At 43.0% G+C, this 9,739-nt stretch overlaps 1 pseudogene; it reads right to left on the bottom strand.

Annotated features, from left to right (window-relative positions):
- Positions 1-2,256: 2,256 nt before the first annotated feature.
- On the bottom strand, positions 2,257-2,530 carry LOC102474062 (cytochrome c oxidase subunit 6B1-like; annotated as a pseudogene).
- Between the last annotated feature and the right edge of the window lie 7,209 nt (positions 2,531-9,739).

The raw sequence follows: 9,739 nt of genomic DNA on the forward strand, positions 1-9,739 counted from the left end.
CTAGAACAAATGACTGGAGTCTGGAAATCCTGATTATATCATAAACTTCTAGATAATTTCAGACCTCAGATTTATGTGATTTATATATTTGACACTTAAAGAAACCAATAAAATTATTTTGTTTCAATCGGCTCTAGTTACCTTTCTTCTTCTTTTTTAAAAAAATATTATTTATTTAATTCATTTGTTATTATTTTAATTTGACCAGAAAGAGACAGAGAGAGTGAGAAAGGGAAAGCAAGAAAGCAAACTGCTGGTTTCGGGACCTGAAACGCGGTCTACCATGTGGGAATCCAGCACCTTTAACCACCACGCTACCTGCTGGCCCTGATTTTTTTTTTCTTTTAAATGAGAGATTTTTTTTTGCTATAGGGCACATGTGCTTGTCAGAGAGACAGAGAGAGCAAAAGCCAGAGAAACAGAGAGAGAGAATGGGAGAAATCACCCCCAGGGGGGATGGCCAGGCCATATGTGTGTGTGCCCAAAATCCCAGTTTTTTTTTCTTTTAAATGAGAGATTTTTTTTGCTATAGGGCACATGTGCTTGTCAGAGAGACAGAGAGAGCAAAAGCCAGAGAAACAGAGAGAGAGAATGGGAGAAATCACCCCCAGGGGGGATGGCCAGGCCATATGTGTGTGTGCCCAAAATCCCAGGAGGAAAATGGAGAAGAATTGTGGCCTGACCATCCTCCCTGGGGGTGTTTTTTCCACTTCTCTCAGCAGCAAGCACACATGCCCTACAGCAAAACCAACACAAATCTTTCTTTTTAAGAAGGGAAGTAGGAGAACATTTAGCATGAGTGAAGGAAGAAAAAAGAGAAAGGGATTAGCAAGGTGGGAGCTGTTCAAGGCAGTGGGGAGGACTTGGTCTGCGGGCTCTCAGAGGTGGGATGGCTGAAGGGTGCTTTGAGAATCCTGCTCTAGTCTAAACCATTTTATGCTGTCTACTTTTCTAAGCTTGCAATAGCCACTCTTTCTCCTCAATCCCCACATCCTGAATGTGCGAAGGATTGTGTGTGTGTGTGTGTGCTCACGCATGTATGAAAATGAAAGAAGGGACTAAGTCTGGGCCCGAGTCCGCATGATAAAGAATACAGCATTATATTTGGAAGTCAGATCCCTGCCTGAAAAGACCACTGACCTTACGCTCCTACAGGAGAACGAATGTTTCTGACCACTATGGAAACGCTTGACTGCGCACAGCCAATGGTCGTCTAGATTCTGGGGCTTTACAAAGGCAGGAAAGTGGTAGATGAGGAAATCGTCTTTTAGGTGTGTTCTTAGATGCTGAATCTCTGTGTGATGTAACTATGTAAAAAAGCCTCTGTGCATAGTAACTGATTCACATCGTATCATAAAGCATATTTTGGAAAGTAAACTGATGCATGCTAGTGACTGTATAAGAGCATGCAATACAAGCCTGGCCACGTAGCCTAGTGGTTAAGGGCTGGATCCCATGTGGCAGACTGCAGTTCAAATCTCAGCTTTCAGTATGCATGTGAGCCCCAAATTCTGACAGAATTGAGAAAAGAAGGAGAAAGGAATGTGGCATGACCCTGCTCTAGTCATGAGAAAGGGGCGCTTTTCTCCCTCTCTCTCTCTCTCTCTCTGGAGACCCTCATACTCTCTGGCAATTAAAAAAACAAAGCTGTAAAAAATTACGCTATACTTTTTTTGTTTGGTTTGCTATAGGGTGCATGCACTTCCTGGAGAGGAACAGAGAGAGAGAGTGAGCGGGAAAGTAAGAAATCACCTCCCAGGGAACCAGCAGTTAGCGTAATGGCTATGTCGCTGGACTCCCACGTAGTCGACCGCAGTTCGTGTCCCGGACCTGGTGGCTTAAAACTCACGCTGGGCGTGTGTGCTTGCGTGCCCAAGATCCCGAGAGGAGAATGGAGGAGAAGGGATTGCGGCGTGACAATCCCCCCTGGGGGGTGATTTCTCTCTTTCTGTCTCTATGTCTCTCTCTGTCTGTCTGGCGAGCGCACACGCCCTACAGTGAAAATCTCTCCAAAAAAAAAAAAAGAAATCACCTCCCAGGGGAATGGCCAAACCTCGATCCCTTTTCCATTCTCCTCTTGGGATTTTTTGGGGGCGCATATGCACACGTGCCTGGTGCATTTTTTTCCCCAATGAACTCTTATTAGTTAACTCATGATTCAAAGTCCCAGGGTGGTACGTGGGTGGATCACCATGTACCCAGGTCCCATTTTGCCACCTGAGACAAGGACAGAGGACAGTGGAGAGGTGGGTGAAGCCAGTTCAGATCTTCCCAGGAAACGTGCCTTCTGCCCAGTGGCCATCCCAGGTTGAAACCCAGGATATGGGGCAGAGGGACTTGTACACACGCAGGTCCCATTCGCACACAGAGACACCACCCCCTTCAGCGGTCATTGCCTTCTTGCAGCGGTGGAAGTCCAGGTAGTTCTGGTCTGGTTCTGGTTGGGGAAACGGCTGTCTAAAGGGGCAGTCTCGTAGTTCTTGATCCTGGTCTTGATGTCTTCTGCCATGGTGCTGACTCCTAAAGACTCCCCTGCAGCAGCTCGCAGCTCAGTGTGTGCCTGGTGTATTTTTCAAGCTGCTGGGTTCTGGTCTTGAATCACAAAGTCAGCCATGTGGGATTCAGCCACCTTAACGTCCATGCCATGTTCTGGCCCTGCTGCACAATACTGAGCTTTCTGCCTTCTATGTTCCATAATGATTTTCAGGGGGTCAGCAGTGGCATAGTGGTTATGGTGCTGGACTCCCACGAGGTTGACCATGGTTTGAGTCCCAGACCCAGTGGCTTGAAACTCACTCTGGGCACATGTGCATGTGTGCCCAAAATTTGAGAGTAGAGGACAAGGGGTTGCAGCATGGCCAACCCCTCTGGGGGCAGGAGGGCATGATTTCTTGCTTTCTGTCTCTCTGGCAAGCACATGTGCCCTATAGCAAAAATCTCTAAAATGAATAAGGAATAGATAAATTAAATGTTCAGAAAGATTGTTAAAAAGCCCTCAACGGGATACCTCACACCAGACACACTCATGCCCCAAACTATTTTTATTTATTTATTTTAATTATTTATTTAACTTTACTTATTCATTCATTCATTTTTAACTTGACTAGAGAGATACACACAGAGAGAAAGAGAGAGAGAGAGATTGAAGGTGAGAGAGAAAGCCATCAGGTCCAGGACTCGAACCGTGGTCAGTCATGTGGGAGCACCCAGCGCCTTAACCCCACACCACCTGCTGGTCCCCGCCCCAAACAATTTTTAGATAGAAATCAAGAAGTTGTGTCCCACTCATAAGTGGGTTATAAAATTCTTAGAAATGCTATAGGTGGGGGAACCAGCAGTTAGTGTAATAGATATGTTGCTGAACTCCCATGTAGCCAACCGCGGTTCGAGTCCTGGACCTGGTGGCTTTAAACTCCCACCGGGCGCGTGTGTACGTGCCCAAGATCCCGAGAGGAGGATGGAGGAGAAGGGATTATGGCGTGGACATCCCCCTGGGGGGTGTGATTTCTCGCTTTCTGTCTCTCTGTCTCTCTGTCTTTCTGGAGAGTGCACACGCCCTACAGCAAAAAACAACAACAACAAAAAAAAACCTCTCCAAAAAAAAGAGAAATGCTATAGGTGGGGGAAAAACTTTTTTTTTTCTTGTAAACAATACACTAGCTTTTACTTGTCCCTGCCCTGGCATATGAATTAAAATGCAACCTCTACTATGAGCCTGTCTTTCCAGCCATGCCTATTTGCCTCTGACTGATTCCTTAAACATTCACTGCCCTCCCCCACCCTTCCTGCTTTGGCTCAAACTATTTCATTTGCTTCCAATGCCTTTACAGTGGGAGTTCTCCCCCTCAGCTGCACAACACCCAAACATGTGAACTACGGGATGGGATGCCTTTATCCTTCCCTCCATTCTGATGCAATTGGTCTGCAGTGCTTGTTTCTTAAATCTCCCCAGGCTGAAAATCAGGGCAGAACAGCAGTTTCTCAGGAGGTGTCCTCTGAACTCTAGCATTAGCCTGGAGTGGGTGAGTTTGTTAGAAATGCAGATGGCTCTTGGAGTGAAGCAGACCTGCCTAGTCAGTTTCTGCTGGGGAGTCCCTGGTAACTCTTGTGAACACTGCGTTTGAAAATCATTGCTCCCAGGGCTGTCAAAAGCCTGCTGGTCAAGCCACACCATGTCTGTTCATCTTTGCCTACCTCTACTTCAATTCATCGCTTTCAGAGTCTTTTAGATCATTATGTAAAAGGCAGAATGACCTGGCCACTTTTGAGTTTTGCTTGGTTTGCTTTGATCCTATCTGCATCTCTTCTGTCTTCCTACCTTCTCTTTTGTCTTCAAACTACAGAAAGTGGGCTACTAGAGGGTGGGGAGCAGCTTCACCTAAGGTTTTACATTTAATAAAGAAACAGTTAAGTTTAACATGAAACATAGTCTTACCAGACCCGAGGCTGAAATATTAATCAGATCTTAGAAAACTGTAGTTGTTGGGCCTGTTAAGTAACATGGTGGTTAAGGCATTGGGCTCTCACATTGTTGACCACAGTTTGAGCCCCAGACTTGGCACCTTGCTTTCTCACTTTCTTTCTTTCTCTCTCTGGTCAAATTTTAAAATAATAAAAAAATTTTAAAAATTAGGGGTCAGCAAGTGACCTGGTGGTTAAAGGTGTTGGACTCCCACATGGCTGACCACAGTTTAACTCCTAGACCTGGTGGTTTGTTTTCTCATGTTCCCTCTCTCTCTCTGTCTCTCTCTGGTGAGGGCACATGCCCTATCACAAATTAAAATAATATTATAGGGACCAGCAGGTGGTGTGGTGATTAAGGGCACTGGACTCCCACATGCCAACTGCGGTTCAAGTTCTGGATCTGGTGGCTCGTCTTTTTACTTTCTCTCTCCCCCACTTTCTCTCTGGTCAAATAAAATTAAATAAATAAATAAATAAAGTTAAATAAAATACTTCTTTAAAAATAACAACAAAAATAAAATAGAATAAATAATTCTTTAATTAATTAATTTTAAAAATAAAAGAAAAATGTAGGTACTGTGTGAAGTTTCACACTCAGAAAGAGTTGTCCTTATGAGTGTTGAAAGACATAGGGCTGGGGATCAGCAGGTGGGGTGGTTAAGGCTCAAGACTCCCCATGGCCTATAGCAGTTTGAGTCCCAGACCTGGTGGTTTGCTTTCTCTCTTTCTCTCTCCCTCTGTGTTTCTCTTTGGTGAGCACATGTGCCCTATAGCAAATAAAATACATAGATTAAATTAAATAAACAATAAAAGAAAAGACATAGGGCTGTTTGCCTACATGGAGCTGAAACTACTGTCTGAGTTACTGTGGGGATACTGGTGTTAGTGGTAATGGTCTGAGGGACCAGCAGGGTCTTCTGCCCAGTGCAGAATAGCTGAGATACCAGGCAGAAAGGGTCACGCCCTATAAGATAACAAAGAGATGCATCTGGAAAATGAAGTATTCCTGCTCGCAAATAGGTCCCTTAAGTCATGGGCTCTGATATGGGCCCTATGTAGCAGGAAAACTGGGACTTCTTAGGAGGTCTGCCTTGAAAGAAAAGAAAGGGAGTGAGCAGGTGGAGTGGAGGTTAAGGTGCCGGATTCCCATATGGCTAACCGCAGTTTGAGTCCCAACTCTGATGGCTTGAAAATCACAGCGGATCAATCAATCAATGCTTTAAAAAGAAAGAAAGAAAGAAAAGAAAAGACCCATGGAAATATTGCTTACTTCCAAGAGAGGAGGACACATTTTTAAATTGAATTCCAAAGGACGTTGGATTTAACAAGGATATTAGATCTAATCTTCTCAGTTCTGGGACCATTTGTTTGCCAAAAATTAGTCAACCCAAGTAAATTAAAAAAAGATTGCTTTTAAAGACTTATTGGTTGGGGGACCAGCAGGTGGCGTGGTGGTTAAGCATTGGACATTCCCACATGGTCGACCATGGTTTGAGTCCCAGACTTGGTGACTTGCTTTCTCACTTTCCTTCTCTCTCTCTCTCTCTGGTTAAATTAAATGAATAAATAAATAAAATTAAATAAATAATTTTTTTTTAAAAAAAGAAAGACATATTACTTGTACTTTATTCTATGTGACCATTTGCTAATGCTGTGATTAGCAAGGTAGCTGTGGTTCTCTGAGTTCACACAATCATTTTGGTAGCTCTTTGAGCATAGAAGGGGCTTTTAACATTTTTTTTAAAAAATTATTATTTATTTAATTTTATTTATTAATTCATTTATTTTAATTTGGAGAGAGAGACACAGAGAGACACACACACACACAGAAAGAAAGTGAGAATGCAGGCCACCAGGTCTGGGACTTGAACCATGGTCCGCCATGTGGGAGTGTCCAATACTTTAACTATCATGCCACCTGCTGGTCCCCAAGGGGCTTTTAACATTTTGATGTCTCTAAACTTAAGTCTTAACGAAGACTAACTTAAAAATATAGTCCTTGGACCAGCAGGTTGTGTGGAGCTTAAGGACCTGGATCCCACATGGCCTACTATATGGTTCCTGGATCTAGCAGCTTGAAAATCATGCAGGATGGCTTGTGTGCGTATCCAAACTCCTAAGAGAAGAATGGAAGAGAAGGAATTGCCACAAAGCTATCCTCCAGGGAGGTGATCTCTCACTTTCTGTCTCTCTTTCTTCCTGTGCCTCTGGGGATCGTACATGCCTTGCAGCAAACAAACAAACAAAAATAAAATGCAGAGCATTGGCAGACAGGCAGTGTGGTCTGCTGGCTAAGGCAGCTGGATCCCACATGGCCACCTGCTTGATTTGAGTCTCAGCCCTGCTGCCCTGGGAAACACTGGGGCATCTATGTGCATGCCAAAATCAAAAGGAGGGAGAAGTGGAGAAGCGATTGTGGAGTGACCATTCTCCTGTGAGAAGTGCTTTCTTTCTATATATATACTCTTACTCTGGCAAGTGCATGCACCCTCTGGCAAAAACATAACAAGTCACCAAACCAAAAAACCACTTCACCCTGGCTACCAGGAAGCCAACAGAGAAATTCTATATAGTTATTGGTGAAGCTACCTACCATTTTTTTTCTATTTCTTTTCTTTTTTTTTTTGCTTTGTTTCATCTTACAAATTGGGACCAACAGGTGGTGTAGAAATTAAGGCACTGGATCTCACATGGCCAATAGTATGGTTCAAGTCCTGAATGCGGCAGCTCGAAAATCACACCAGGCATGTGTGTGTCAATGCTCAAAATCCTGAGAAGGGATTGAAAGAGAAGGGAGAGTGGCAAAACTGAGGGGAAAAAAAAGTTCAGTGTTTTCTTTGTCTCGTTTCTGTTTTTAATTTTGTTATATGGCATATGTGCTAGTAGCAGAGAGACAGACAGCATCTCCTATAGTGCCCTAGAGCCTCTATAGTAAACTAAAAAAAAATAAAGTATAGATGTATCATAAGGTTCCGAAATGGGGTAGTATGTTACCCAATGAAGGCAAATGGTAAAGGAATATGTATAGTATACTTCCATTTGTGGGGGGAAAGATATATATATATATATATACACACACACACACACACACATACACACACTTGCATTTTGATAAATTTGAGAAGGCTAGACGTATAATTAACTGCTTAAAGATGTTGACTATCACAGAAAAGAACTAAGGCGAAAAGTAGCCTTACTGTTCTCTTTGGATTTTCATGTCTACTCTACTATCTCACACTGGGGGAGGGAGGGCCCACAGCAGATAACATGCTTTGTCTTGCACATATCACGTATACATGTGAACAAAAGATTTAGCATTACAGCCAGATACTAGCTCCATCACTTACCTGTGACCCTCGGAAGCTCCCTAGTCTCTCAGTACCTCCCTTGCGATGGCTGCTTCATATAGTTATAAGGATAAAGTTACAGAATACACACAAGAAGTCCAGCCAGGACACCAGGTACTTTTTCAGTAAGTGTGAAATAATTATGATGATATTGAGTATTTATTAAGTGCTGACCATGCTGGACATTGTCTTGAGTTTTCTATGTTTACTTTCCTAAGGATTATTTTATTTAAATTTATTTATTTATTTATTTTTAATTTGATCAGAGAGGGACAGAGTGAGAGTGAGAGAGAGAGAGAGAGAGAAAGTGTGAAAGCAAGGTGCCAGGTTCAGGACTCGAACCATGGTCAGCCATGTGAGAGTCCAATGTCCTTAACCACCACGCCACCTGCCGGCCCTGAGTTTTCCATATTTTAATTCATTTAGTCCTTACAATAACTCTATGGGGTAGGTATGATTTACACCATAATGTACAGGTGAGTAAACAGTGGTGTACTGAAGTTAAATAACTTGAAGCAATGACACAGCTGATAAGGGGTAGAGCTGGGATTCAAACCAGGTCGTCTAGCTTCAAATCTGGGCTGCTGGGGACTGGACGGCAGAGTAGTAAAAACTGACACTCTGTGAGGCTAACCCACATGGGAAAAATTTCAAGTTCTTAACCAGAAATCTCTTTGAGTTTATCAGCCATATAGATGTGCTATGGTCCCAGCTAAAGATGGAGGTGAATGGGGTGCTATCTCTTTCTTTTAGTCTCTCTAACTCATAGAAAAAAAATAAATAAATAAGTTAATTAAAAACATAAAAAATTAAAAATCTGGGTTTTGACCCACTTACAGAATGGCTCTGTCCTTGGTTGGCACAATTCTGAGACTGAGGAGAAGTTGAGTCAAGCTTCAAAGAGAAATGTTGGGAATATTTGTGGCTGTCTTATAAGGTTATGGTAATGCTCTTTACCTAATTCTGAGTCAGAATGTTGTAATGAAAATGACGGGTGTTTCCAGTGGAGTTCTTTGGGTCTTTCCCCTCTGTCTTTATAATCAAGAGTTGCTGGCAGAAACCTTGCAGGGGAGTCTCTACTTCTGATGGAAGCCAACAGGAATCATGGGTGAGACCTGCCCTCTATGCATCTACCTCCTACTAGACAAATGTAAATACTAATAGCTCTGGGTGAGGGCCATTCAGGTGACACAGTTCTGTCAGGGTACTTCTCTCAGGTAGTATATCAAGTTTCACAGGGCAGAAGAGACCTTGTCGTTTCTTTGGGTAAGCACTTCTTTAATATTTAACTGAAGCTCTCTCAGTTGAATATTTAACTCAATTCTAATATGTTGTGTTTGCCAGAAGAATAGCTGGTTCTTGACCTCCTTATAACCTATCTTAGAAGGAAATGCCCTTAAGGACAGGATGAATTCAGCCACTGACAAATCCTGAATAGGTTCTCCTTAGTAGGGTGTTTTGAAGTCTCCTTTTGTCTCCAGAATTAACTAATTACTTCCCATTTCAATATTATCTACAAAATACCCTACACTCACTAGCATTCCATTTAGAAATTCTCCTTTTCTTGTGCCAACACCTCAGCACTGTTCCAATTTTCAAACTACTAATCAATTTTAACTATGTAAAATTACATGGATTTCTTTTTTTGGGGGAGAGGTTTTTGCACTCTCCAGAAAGACAGAGAGAGATAGAGAGACAGAAAGCGAGAAATCAACCCCCAGGGGGGATGGCCACACCGCAATCCCTTCTCCTCCATTCTCCTTTCGGGATCTTGGGCATGCATGCACACGCGCCTAGTGTGAGTTTAAGCCACTGGGTCTGGGACTCGAACCGTGGTCGGCTACATGGGATTTCAGCAACATAGCCATTATGCTAACTGCTGGTCCCACATGGATTTCATTTTGAAAAAACTGCTAGTCACTCTGGTG

Source organism: Tupaia chinensis, unplaced genomic scaffold, assembly GCF_000334495.1.
Source record: "Tupaia chinensis unplaced genomic scaffold, TupChi_1.0 Scaffold000180_1, whole genome shotgun sequence".
Taxonomy (NCBI): Eukaryota; Metazoa; Chordata; class Mammalia; order Scandentia; family Tupaiidae; genus Tupaia; species Tupaia belangeri.